Here is a 13,714-nt window from a genome sequence, read left to right as displayed (position 1 = left end):
TCTCTTACCTGTCCTTGCCCTTTCTTTCCTTCTCGCCCTTTTCACTATCTCTTACCATCTTTCCCGCTCGGCTTCTGAATCTCATTCCTCCCCCCGCTCCCCCTTCTTTCCTCTCTCAGGTTACCTTTGTGGGAAACGGAGTGAGGCATAGAGATGAAAATGGGGGATAAGAAGGTGATAGACAAGTCAGATCGAAAAAGATAGAGAGGAGGAAGAGCGATGTGCTGTTTTTTTTTCCCCGTTTTCCCACCAGGAAAGCAGCTTTTATATGAGCTGTCCACTCACATAATTCAAACCGAACTGGCCTCATATACTATAGATCTGATCTCTAACAGGTCAAAATATAATGCCTCAGAGGCTTTAATTTAAATGTCCCATATTATGCTCATTTTCATCTTCATACTTGCATTTTGCATTTCTACTAGAACATGTTCACATGCTTTAATGTTCACAAAGCACATTCATTTTCTCATACTGTCTGTCTGAATATACCTGTATTCACCCTCTGTCTAAAATGCTCCGTTTTAACGCCTGTCTCTTTAAGCACCCCCCAGAAAAAGCCCAGTTTGCTCTGATTGGTCAGCGTTTCCGGGTCTTATGGATCTGCATTCTCTGCGTCATTGCAGCCGGGGAATGACTGTAATGACCCTGCAGCGACACTTTCTACCTATGAATAGTATAATTGTGACATCACAACGTTACAGAAGTTCTGACGGCTCGTTTAAAGGCACAGTTTACATGCACAGTGTGCATTTCTCTGTGGATTGAGAGTTTTGATACCTTCACAGTATTTATACAGCACCTCGACCTGCTTTATAATTAAAAAAGTCATGGAAATCTCCCTTTTTACAATATGGGACCTTTTACATTCAATGTAAAGCGTCTGAAATGGTCTCATATATGCATTCAACTGCAACAATTTTAAACAAAAATGTTCCATTGTCCATGTCCATTATTCAGCATAGCCAGTGTTTCCTCTATGTTGATTTGATTTGCCTTTTGTTTGGAGCTGCCCCCACTGCTAAAAACAATCCTAAAGGAAACACTGATAGCACAGAAATGTTTTGCATAACCCTCCATGAAGTGATTACTTATGAAAAGCCGTTTGGTAAACAATCCACAAAAAAAAGGGCTCAAATTCAACATCAAATTGGTCTCCATTAACTCCCCACGAAGCATGAAAACAATCATTTCCTGCTGCGTCGACTGCCAACAGCTTCCTTCTCTCGGCTGAAGTTTGGGACTGTTTCTCAGGAGGTCACAACTTCTGGAGCTCACTGCCTCGAACAACACTGCTTTCATTGTGGAAACGGGCTTTTTATGTTCGTACCACGGCATTCATAGATAACTCACACTTTAACTGACGTTGTGCAGTCATGCAGACTTTTAAATCAGCCACTTGTACCATCTCAACGGTCTCTACATTTGTAAGCATTCTAAATACCAGAAAGACTGAATCAGATTGTGTTTTCGTACCGCTTTGTTTTTGAATCTGTATCTGCAGTAATATGAAGTCAAATATCTTGCATGTGATCATTTTAAGAGCTCACAATTAAATTATCCTGTATTCCCAAAGAAAATTCCTTCAAATCAATTAGATGATGAATGTAAGGTAAAAACAGTATCTGTATGACCATGCACCCCCATATGTTGTGCAATAGCTGAACTTCCCTGGTAGTTTCAGTATTACATATCGTTACAGGTGCAGGATCTTGCTCGTATTAACAAGTCCTCCAAACCATACGCCGAATGAGTCGTTTGTTCCTATACCTTCTAATACAGAGGTCTTTAATGTTTTTTTAATCCAAGGACCCCTTAACAGAGTCAGACGGAGCAGGGACCCTCTACTACATATATTGTATACTTTTTAAGTTGTATATTAAACTGGGCCTACAATAACATGTAGGGCGGCCGAAAGCCTTTAAACCTTTTTAGTGGATAGAATACTATTAAAATAATTGTTTGTACAATTTTATAAATCATGTTTTCAAACATATGTTAAACATACAGTACATGTGGCACAGTGAATCCTTAGGATTAACTGTATCTGTGGATGGCCTTAGAGACTACCTTACCTATAGGCCAGTAAGCCTACGATCAATGTGTTTTTTTTCTGATTTATAGTTGCTAATATTATGTTGGTTTCATGTTAAATTTTTGAAAAAAACGTCAACAAATCAAAAGTTGCAAAGGAACTCCCTTTATTCATTTGGCCAGATGATGGTCCAGTACCGAAAACGTTGCCTTCTATTACATTTTTTAGACAGTGTGCAGTGAGTTTCTTAGCAACTTTTTAAACCTACTTATCCGCCTCCGATGCACATGTCAGGTTATAGATGTGCACAATATTCTTCTGTAATTAAAGACTTTCAAAAAGAAGATCTCTGTCTATAATGGCCCACAGGAGCGTGTCACAAATCAGCGCCCCTGGTTGAGGCAGGAAATATACGCCCTCACATCTAAACCAGAGAATGCTGGTCGCAGTTTTGAACGTCAAGTTTGCAATTGTGAACACGTCTTTAATGTTGCGAAATTGTTGGTTATGTTTAGGCACAAAAACTATTTTGTTAAGTTCAGAAAAAGATCGTGGTTTGGGTTAAAATCAGAAGCTTCTCCACTTCCGATTACACACGTGACGTGATGTTGGTTAAGTTTAAAAAAAAAATAAATAATCGCAATTTACTTTGATTTTCAAACGGGACTCAAACCCCGGTCTCCTGGGGGAAGGTCCTGTGTTTGGTTAACCCATCCAACGACCCAAACGTACCTCCTCACGCGTACATTTGGCCTCATGTTTCGTCACCTTACTTCCTGCTTTGCTCCTGTCTTAATGACTACGGCAACGAGAGGGCGCCGCCACTTCAAACGAAACTAATGACGGCAATGAGGAGACTGGGTCTAACCATAGGCTGTTAATATTAATGGACAACGCATCCAGTTCGGCAAAGTGCTGCAAAATGCTGAAGTGCCTTAAACCTGCATTCTATCTGAATTCCAGCAGGGGGTGATACGTGCGGATGCAAAAGGAGTTCGGTTTCTGTAGAAGTCTATGAGAAAGTGACCCACTTCTCCCTTGATTTATCACCTCAGTAAACATTTTCATAATGAGTTTATGGTCTCAATCGCTAATTTTAAGTCTTCTGCAACACAGAATGAGGTTCATTTTTTTAATTATGGTCTCGTTGATTTTAAAATCGGCAATAAAGCAGGGGGTGTTTCAGGGCGTGGCTATGATGTGATTGGCAGTTAAAGTGTGTAACGTAGAGTGTAAGGGCTCCTCCATCATTCCTCCCTCTCGTCTAAACTCGTCACATCCCCAACCAGGATGGCTGCGCCCGTAACAACAAACTCGACGACTAATAGCAGATCTCCACAAACCGATGGGTGACGTCACACGTGCTCGGTCCATTAATATACAGTCTATGGGTCTAACAGAATATGGAAACGTAATTTAAAAAAACTGCAGCAAATGGTGCAAACAAGCAACCTGGCAATCACAACAATTACTACATCACTAATCACTACAATTAACATAAGACACTGAAGCACTGAAAGATCATTTAGAAAAAATGTGTTTACAAATTTGAGAGTAAATCAAATAATTAAGAAAACAAATCAGCATGTAAAGAGCAAACTGCACATTTCCACAATCCATTAGGTCGCCTTATTGACAGAAGTTTATTGAAAGTAAAGTACAAATGTTCCTGTTTTTCGTGCAGTGACGGAGAGTATTTATTTACTTCCATTAAACCTTCTCTGTAGGGATCCATATCGCTCTATTGATTTGACATGATGGGTGAGCTTTTTGAATTAAAAAGGATAATCTCCCCCCTCTGACTTACTCTCCCCAAAAATATGCAACATCTTGCACTGTTGAACTTCAAAATAACTTAAGGAGAAGTTGGTATTCATTTTCCATCTGGATGGCAGAGAGATTGAGGTTATGAACTTCTGGAGGAGGCGGTTTTTGTGTTGTCGTTAAGTTTGTTAAAGTGTGGTAACAATGTCTGAGAGTCCAAATGGGGCCGCTTGTTTTAAAGAGCCCGTCTGTCTGGGACTCGGCGGGAGTCTTTTCTCTTCACTAAAACCGCCGTTTGACATCTTTGACACCAAGAATGTCTCCGTTGTGACGTTCTGTCGGATTTCTCTCTCTCCCTGTCCGTCAGCTGGCTGTGACCAAAGACAGAAAGATGTGAGACGATCCGTCGGAAAATCCCGATGACAGAGTGACAGCTAGAGCTGACAGCCCGCCCGCCCACACACACACACACACACACACACACACACACACACACACACACACACACACACACACACACACACGGGTTTGTGGCACTATCTTTGTGGGGACCCGTCATTGACATAATGCATTCCCTAGACCAGGGGTTGGCAACCTTTTTGATATGAAGTGCCATTTTCAAAATTTCTTGTTTATTAGTGTGCCATGTTAACATACATTTTTCTTATGACATCACATCAAAATGTAATATCCAGGCAATCTGTAATAATCCGGACCTTGTAATTATTATTATTATTATTGTATATTATTATTATGGAAACATGGTTTTAGTATGCAGTCCTGATTGGTGGAAAATGGGCTGACAAAAATATCACTGTCAAAGAGCCTGAAGCGAAAAGTTGTGGAAAAGCCCAGCTTTAATGACGAATGGACTGATAAGCAGGTCCTGTATGTCTCATTTTCAATGAAACGATGCTGTGGCAAAATAATAACACAACCAGCATTATTATCAAGAATGAAGAACACGAACATAACGATTGCGTCATTCACGTGCATATTAAGTAGCCACATGTATTTGTTTTGGTGTAATAATGCATCCATATTTACCGCTCCAGCGGAGAGGATGGTTTCTTCAGACAGCTTAAGTTTATAAGAATTTGTCCAAATTTCACGATTCCCTGCAAACTAAGATTAATAGACTACAAACCGACAGCTTTTCTTTTAGCTTGTTTTGTAAAAATTAGCTATTTGCAGAGTAGAGCTGTGTTTGCGTAAAACAAGAGTGCGGTGGACAAGAGTGGACTGAGCAGACAGAGCAGATTGAAATATCTCTTTCTACATGTTGATGCCGGTCTACACAGGTGATTACATACACATACATTGATAAGTATTGACTTTTAACTCACGGAGGTTTAATTGTAGCCTCCTTACAGTAACGAGACTAGCGTTAGTTCATCTGCCCAGCGGCCGTTGGTAATCCTCTCTGTATTGTTCCCAGTCAGAGATATGAGTCAATCAAACTACCGTAAATAACAGGTCGCGCACAGGTGCCAATTTATGTTTTCCTCCGTGGGTGCTCACACGCGCACACAGTTTAAAAAAAAAAAAGTAGTCAACAATGTTTGACTTTCAGAACCTTAGGAAATGGACAGCGGCCGACACGAACACACACGCCGTAAAGTAAGCTAGCTTTCAACTCAGGACAGCGCCACTTCTCACAGATAGGATTGGAGATGAGAAGTTTAATCAGCTTCGTGGGAAATTATAAATCAATGCCACCGCCATGACCAATCACACTATGACAGACGCTCCACTTAGCACCACCTGCAATGTTTAATATTAAATTAATATAAAAATGAACTGGCAGTCTGGCACACGTGGGTGCTCAGTATTTTTCGTGGGTGCTCAAGCTCCGGAGCACCCACGGTATCGGCACCTATGAGGTCGGCAACTGTGAAATTTGGCATGCGGATGAGAGAGTGCTTCAGCATTTCAACCATGATTTCAACACATCAATAACTCTCTTGCACACATATTGCCAGCGTGCCATTGGTTAAGGTCCCGCATGCCCATGGTGGCACGTGTGCCTAAGGTTGCCGACCCCTGCCCTAGACCCTAACCTTAACCATCACAACTAAATGCCTAACCTTAACCCTTACCCTAACCTTAACCATCACAACTAAATGCCTAACCTTAACCCTTACCCTCACCTTAACCATCACAACTAAATGCCTAACCTTAACCCTTACCCTCACCTTAACCATCACAACTAAATGCCTAACCTTAACCCTTACCCTAACCTTAACCATCACAACTAAAGGCCTAACCTTAACCCTTACTCTCACCTTAACCATCACAACTAAATGCCTAATCTTAACCCTTACCCTAACCTTAACCATCACAACTAAATGCCTAACCTTAACCCTTACCCTCACCATCACAACTAAATGCCTAACCTTAACCCTTACCCTCACTTTAACCATCACAACTAAATGCCTAACCTTAACCCTTACCCTCACCCTAACCTAATTCTAACCCTAATCCTAAAACCAAGTCTTAACCCTCAAACAGCCCTTTAAACTTGTGGGGTCCAGCATTTTGGCCCCACAAAGCTGTAGGGACCCCAAAAGTATACTGGACTCCCGTTTTTTGTTACCCCACGAATATAGTTAAACAAGCTGACACACACACACACACACACACACACACACACACACACACACACACACACACACACACACACACACACACACACACACACACACACACACTTCACTTCTACTGGTACGGCTGCCATTTCTTATCACCTAAGTTGTCTGACAGCCAGGGAGGAAGAGACAGATGGAAAGAGAGACGGATAGCAATACATTCCAGAAAGGGCGAAGTAGACGACAAGACTGATAGAAGTCTGATAGACGGACAAATGTTGGGAAAAAGACACATGAGAGAGAAGTGGGAGGTAAGAGAGGAAACCTTCATCATTCATCACCTCCGATATTTGAGGATTGCAAACTTCAGGTCCAAACGTTTGTAGCGTTATAACATTGCTACACTGGTGGAGCCAAACTCTGCCTTTTTTTTTTTTTTTCCTGACAAAAATAACGTTTTAATCTCTTAATTGTAATCTTGATTAGTGCTCTGTAAAATACCCTAAAGCCCCGATGACTCAAGGGACGATCTGGGGCGGCACAAATTGAGTCAAAGACGCTTCCGCTGGAGCCGATAACGTTTCAACTCGAGCCAAAGATTCTACTTTATGACTTCATCTCATGAACGCACAGAGACGAGACGGGTTGGGACAGAAACGGAGGAAAAATTACAGTCAAAGTAGAATTACCGCCTTGCAGTTCTACACCTCTGCCAACCACTCAGGTTACAGTTTACATTCACGTCTGTCCAGACTCATACAATATATGTAGTGAAGACTTTGAAGCAATTTACTAAAAAGGTATTCGGTGTGTTTTTTGGGCGAAACATGGATGCTCCACACACTTTTTTCATAAAGGATTACTCAAATACGATTTATCGATTATCAAAATAGTTGGCGATTAGGTTAATAGATGACTATAGATGAATCCTTGCAGCTCTAAATCTCATCACTTCATCATTTTATCCTATTAGACATTGTGTGAAATAACTAGCATCAGAATGCTTGAGTTCTGGCCAAAAATGCGTAATGTGAGAAGACAGTGACCTTTGACCATCACATTCTAACTATCTGATTGAGTTTCGAGATTCCCTCCAGGCGTTCTGGAGATTATGATGTTCACGAGAATGGGACGTACACGAGGCTCTAAATATTGAGGTGTTGCGTGTTTCTTTGGGCCTTTTAAACTGGCATTTGTCCGTCCATAGTATGTTCAGCTGATTTTCCAACAGCGCTAAGCCTAGACTAGGGCTGCTCCCTCTTAGTCGATTAGTCGACTAATCGGTCATTTTGGTCTTAGTCAACTTAGATTTCTTTAGTTGATTAATCATGTTTTATGCTTTTTTCATGCTGAATGACTTATTTCCAAGAAACGTACGAGCACATCTCTGGTAAACACAAGAATTAAAGTGGTGCTTTTGCGTGACTCTTTGTGGAGAAACTCAGATTTACAGATCTGTCGATTAAATCAACTAATTAGTTGCTTAGTCGATACAATTGAATGGGTGTTAGTCGACTAAGAATTTATTCAATCAACCACAGCCCTACCCTAGACTAACTTCTGTTTCTACATGAAGTCTAAAGATAAGCCATACTAAATGTTAACTCCAGCTTGTTATAGGGCTGCATTATTGTGCACTTGACACTGAAACAGGAAGCTGCACGCATGTTGATGCTACGCTTCCAGTTTCTTTTACCAATGACTGCTGATTTCTCCTCTTCTTATTCAACTGTTGCTCAGTGGGATCTTCGTCTCTTTCAGTTGTCAGTCTGGTGGAACTATAGGCGTAATTTAGGCCTATGGTTCCACCAGACTGACAACTCCACCCCTCAATAATCAAAACTATAACCCCTTCCTTTCCATAAATAAAGACATTTGCACAATAACTTGACGCAGAAAAGGCACAAGTTGTTGCAAAAAAATTCAACAGAACGCAGAAAATGTGCTTTATGTTCCAAATTTCTCAACCCCCCTCCCCCCCAATGTTTTGCCCTTGGGTTGAACATTGTACAGCGTTTTGTTCTCCATGTACAAAGCTGCATAACAAATATTAGTAAAGAGGACTTTCTACACCCTAGAAGCGTCAAAGGACCTTCAGACATACCGTCTAGAGTAGTCCTCGCAGCCAACTGACTGAACACAATCAAGCTTTTGTGGCAGATTACAAACTTTTGAACGTGCAGTGTAAACGTCTGGCTATGGTCCCGGTTGCTGTGGGTTGTATCACTGATACTTTGTAATGTTTCGGTAAGAAGGCGCACCAGAAAATGCCACCACGACAACCCTGATAAAGACCTTTACTTTGTGGTAGTTTTGAGGCTTGTTGTAGAACTTTGTGGATCCGACTGTTCACAGGACTTCAAGTTTAAGAAAAGCTTCTTTAAGCTTTTTCTTTCGGGACACATTAGCTCAGCAAACACAGTTGGAGGAGGCATTGGGAAGTAATTAGCCCCCTGCTGATTCCAGTGCTAAAAACTCTGTCGTGATGAATAGATCTGTCAGTGAGCAGTGCAGGACTGCACTCCCTCTCTGTCTACAGTCACCTAGCCAGTGCTTAACATAAAGCACAGATATGAAACTGAAAGACTACAATTTCTTTTTTGTGCTGTAAGCTCTTTAGCTTTTTACAACGTACGTCAATCAATGTGGGCTTTTTTTAAAGGACTACTATCAGTATAAGTTCCAGACATTACCTGGAGAAGCTGTATGTGAAAACAAAAATGTCCAAATCAGTTGGACCGGACATTAAACGGCCTTTACCCAGCTAGCTCCCGAGTGCAAAGTCTGCGTTATGTCCGATGGAGCCCACGTGTGAATAGAGAAGCGCATACTCTCGCAATGCCAGACCTTCCTCCACAGCGCTGCGGAGGAGGGTCTGGCTAGTCCACACATCCTTCTGGGATGGGAGAAAAGCGTGCTCTGGTTTATTGGCATTTCTTTAAACCAATTACAATCGTCTTGTGGCGAAGATAAGCGCCGGACAGAAGTCAAAGACACAAACATCTGCACATGCGTTTCAGGAGAAAGTGGAAACATCTGTCTTTTCAGAGAGCATGTTGGGTCAAACGCTTCAGCTACAAATGCATGAGAAAGGTTTCCAAAATACTATATATAATACTGTATCTTTGCAACAACTATTGACGGCCACAGTCCTTTTTTATACACCTTGCAGTGTTCAATTTCAATTTTTATAACGTGGAGAAATCTCAATTTTATTATTGGCAACGTCGGCTGTGAATGTGGCTTCGTATTCCAACAAACCGTTAAGTAAAAGCAGAGACAATGTGGAGAAAAGGACACAGGTGATACTGTCCACAGAAACTAAGCCACGTTTTTACACCAAAATATGGTTTCTAATGATGATTCAAGTAAATTTGGCAGCAGATGGTAACTTCTTTTATTTCATTTGCCAGATTTCAGTCCAACTTCCACACCGACACCTTTCTGATGAAGTGCTTTGTTTAAAAAGGGCCCAAGGAAAAGTTTGCCTTTTTCTATTTTCCGTGTGTGTTGTGTTTGGGCTGTTTCATCCTGGCCCCCATAAGGGTTTCTAATGACCAATTTACATAATTAACATGCTGAGGCATGGCAGGCTGCCTTGGTCACACTCACACAGACAGAGACACACACACAAAGACACAGTAGTTAAATTGACTCAAAGCCAAAACTCCCTCCTCCTTTCTAGGCTTTTATTCCTCCATTTACTCTGAAATCCTTCTTTCGCTCCTGTTGTCAATATTCTCGTTATTTACTCTGTGTTCTGTCTTTGTGTCGGCGTACTGAATGGTTACGAGATGTTAACCGCCACATCAGTAAAATGTATAGGCATTTAATGCTCAAAAATGACAAAAACAGGACGACAAAAACCAGAACAACCGACAAGGTCACAAGATGAGTCCACGTCAATCAGGATGTAGTGAGTAAGGAGCCACTCTGGTTCCAAAAACATACCAAACATTAAAACTGCATAATAAATGTTTCCAGCAGTGATGACCACCTCTACTAACATCATGAGCGTTCAAACCCATTTTATGGAATAAACACTCCAAAAAAACGGGCAGTAAATGCCACATATTAATGCATTTGTCTGTTGTTTAGGCCATTGTCCACATACAAAAATGTAACACAACATGAGTCTGGGTGGCTTACCAACTCGGCTTAAAGCGTAACTGTAGCCAAAATGCAACCTAGGGTCTTTTTGTGAACGTACCCGAGTCAAACTTTCGTTTAAACACATAATCAGGACGGAAACGGCACTTTTAAGATTGCCTGTATTCTCGTTTTTCGGTCAAATGGCCTTTTGAAATCACTACTGTGATAGCATCAAAATCACTATTTTTAAAACACTAAGAAGGCACAACATGACACTTTGCTCCAAGTACCACCAGGGGCTCTACACTAGGGCCGCTCCCTGTTAGTCGATAAGTCAACTAATCGGTTGTTTTGGTCTTAGTCAACTTAGATTTCTTTAGTCCATTAGTCACGTTTGATGCCGTTTTCATGCTGAATGACTTATTTCCAAGAAACGTACGAGCACATCTCTGGTAAACACAAGAATTAAAGTGGTGCTTTTGCATGACTCTTTGTGGAGAAACTCAGATTTACAGATCTGTCGATTAAATCAACTAATCGATTAGTTGAAACAATTGAATGAGCGTTAGTAGACTAAGAATTTCTTCAATCGAGAACAGCCCTACTCTACACATGAACTCAGCATTGAGAACATTGGTTATGTACCCAGAGTTTACTAAAAAGAAAGGTTTTTGAGCAACTCACCTCTCACTGCCATCTTGTCAGTCAAAAAGAGCCGATCTCCAAATGCAAATGAACGGACTCCCCAGGAGGAAATGTCATTCTTAAGTGAGGCTCCTTTTTCAACTACAAGGTCAATATTGTTTTTCACTAACGACAAAACAACGACTTATCCGTGCATTTATTTGGATCTAAGCTTTAGGAGCTTTCCATCTTTACTCTCCTCCCTGTTACGCTGCATTCGGAGATCGACTCTTTTTGACTGGCAAGATGGCGGCGAGCGGAGAAACCAACCGCTAAAGTGAGTTTTATTAAAATAGCAATTTTGATGCGATCATAGTAGTGCCCCTAGCACTCCCATTCAAAAGGCCATTTGACCAAAAACGAGAATACGGTCAATCTTAAAAGTGCCGCTTCCGTCCAAATTATGCTTTTTAACGAAAGTTTGACTCATGTACAGTACAGGCCAAAAGTTTGGACACACCTTCTTATTCAAATGCGTTTCCTTTTATTTTCATGACTATTTACATTGTAGATTCTCACTGAAGGCATCAAAATTATGAATGAACACATATGGAATTATGTACTTAACAAAAAAGTGTGAAATAACTGAAAACATGTCTTAGATTTTAGATTCTTCAAAGTAGCCACCTTTTGCTTTTTTATTAATAAGGGAAAAACTTCCACTAATTAACCCTGACAAAGCACACCTGTGAAGTGAAAACCATTTCAGGTGACTACCTCATGAAGCTCATTGAGAGAACACCAAGGGTTTGCAGAGTTATCAAAAAAAAGCAAAGGGCTGCAGTATGTCATTTTTATTTTTTTTCGATACCGGTAAAGCAATACTTTTAAAATTACATTACACGTCATTTAGCTGACGCTTTTACCCAAAGCGACTTACAATTGCTATGTATGTCAGAGGTCGCACACCTCTGGAGCAACTAGGGGTGAAGTGTCTTGCTCAGGGACACATCGGTTCATGTATCACAGTGGGATTTGAACCCGGGTCTCCCACACCAAAGGCACGGGTCATATCCTATCCACTGCGCCATCACCACCCGAAAATGGTATCTGTGACTAAACTGTGCCTGAACGGTACTTGGCAAGAAGAGCACGAAATGAGAGTTGGCAACATTAAAGAATGGGTTGTTTATTGTTAAGGCCACATGGTCAAATTTAAATACTTGTATTAACTAATTTCACCAAAAAGAACAAACCCCTGATGGTAGTATTTTACAACAACAGATTGAGTTTCTCTAGCTGCAATTGAGCGCGCTATTAAGTCCCGTCGGTGTGGTTTCTCCAACATCTAGAGCAGCTAGTCTGCTCTGTGTCTTTAGCTGCAGACTGTTGTATGTCCCGGTGTTGGAATTAGAGCTGTAATCAGGCCTTAAAAATTAGGCCCGAGCCCGACAGAATTCGGCCCGAGCCTGACAAGTACATTGTGATTGACAGCTTTTTAAAAGCCCGAACCCATTTACAGCTCAACATTATTCAAATGTGTGCACGCACACAGCTCATTTGCCTTTTGTCAATCATTTTTTAACATAATTTATTCATGACTAACGTGAGGCACCAAAATCTTACGTTGTCATTTGGTCCGGTGGATACCAAGTCGCTTAGGTTTTGGCACCCAACCCTACTCATCAATCAGTATTAAATGAGTTTATGTCCTGCCTGCCTCTATTGTTGCTGTAAGAGCCTGTTACGTCTGGTTGTGTCAGGTTGTTTCCAACTATTTATTCCCTTGGACAAAAACTTTTTCTGTTTTAATGTCCTACATAAGCTGCACAGATTCAAAAAGCAGGACGGGAGTCTGGAAACTTTTACAGCCATAAACAAGTCAATACTTACCCCTCTAATACCTCAATAATGTCCATCCATCTCAGACGCCCTTTTTTAAAACCCGATCACAACTTGAATCTACCGCTTTGATTTGTTTTCCTCCTCTGTCGCTGACAGTGTGTCAGTCAGTCTAACTGCTGTACTCTGATCAGCCCTCCATCATGGTTTCCTCACATAAAAAAGTTAACTAACATGGCTCCGCCAATGCAAATACAATTTAATGTGAAGGAAAAAGAGGAATGCTAATTCACTTGGAGACAATGTGTGTGTGTGTGTGTGTGTGTGTGTGCACACACATGTATTGACTCGAACAGTGAGGGGTGTGTCCGGTGTTGTATTTCCAATCTGCAGTCTGAATAGAGAGTCTGAGAACACACTTGACTGCCATAATGAGGTACTCTCACTACTGTGTGTGTGTGTGTGTGTGTGTGTGTGTGTGTGTGTGTGTGTGTGTGTGTGTGTGTGTGTGTGTGCGCACGCTGAACCCAGAGCACTTATGGGTAGGCTACCAAGGGAGGGGTGAAAGAGAGAGTGAAGAAAAAGGGATAAAAAGTAAGAAAGAGAGCTGAAAGAGGAACTAGAATCCCTGGAGTTCCTCCCCTCCTTTTCACCCGCCGCTCTTGCCTGTACAGACATGTTCCCGCCCTCCTCCCCTCCTCCCCTCGTCCCTTCGTCCTCCTCTTTTTTTTCTTTTCAACGGCCCTCTTTATCTCTCTTCTTCCTCCTC

The 13,714-nt window shown here is 41.4% G+C and overlaps 1 protein-coding gene across 2 annotated transcripts in view; it reads right to left on the bottom strand.

The window, feature by feature from the left end:
• The window catches only part of LOC114549913 (plexin-B2), a 227,618-nt gene that overhangs the window by 105,993 nt on the left and 107,911 nt on the right, over positions 1-13,714 (bottom strand). The window lies entirely within an intron of this gene.

Source organism: Perca flavescens, chromosome 23 (assembly GCF_004354835.1).
Source record: "Perca flavescens isolate YP-PL-M2 chromosome 23, PFLA_1.0, whole genome shotgun sequence".
Taxonomy (NCBI): Eukaryota; Metazoa; Chordata; class Actinopteri; order Perciformes; family Percidae; genus Perca; species Perca flavescens.
Note: the sequence above shows the minus strand (reverse complement) of the source record. Positions and strands in the feature narration are given on the sequence as shown.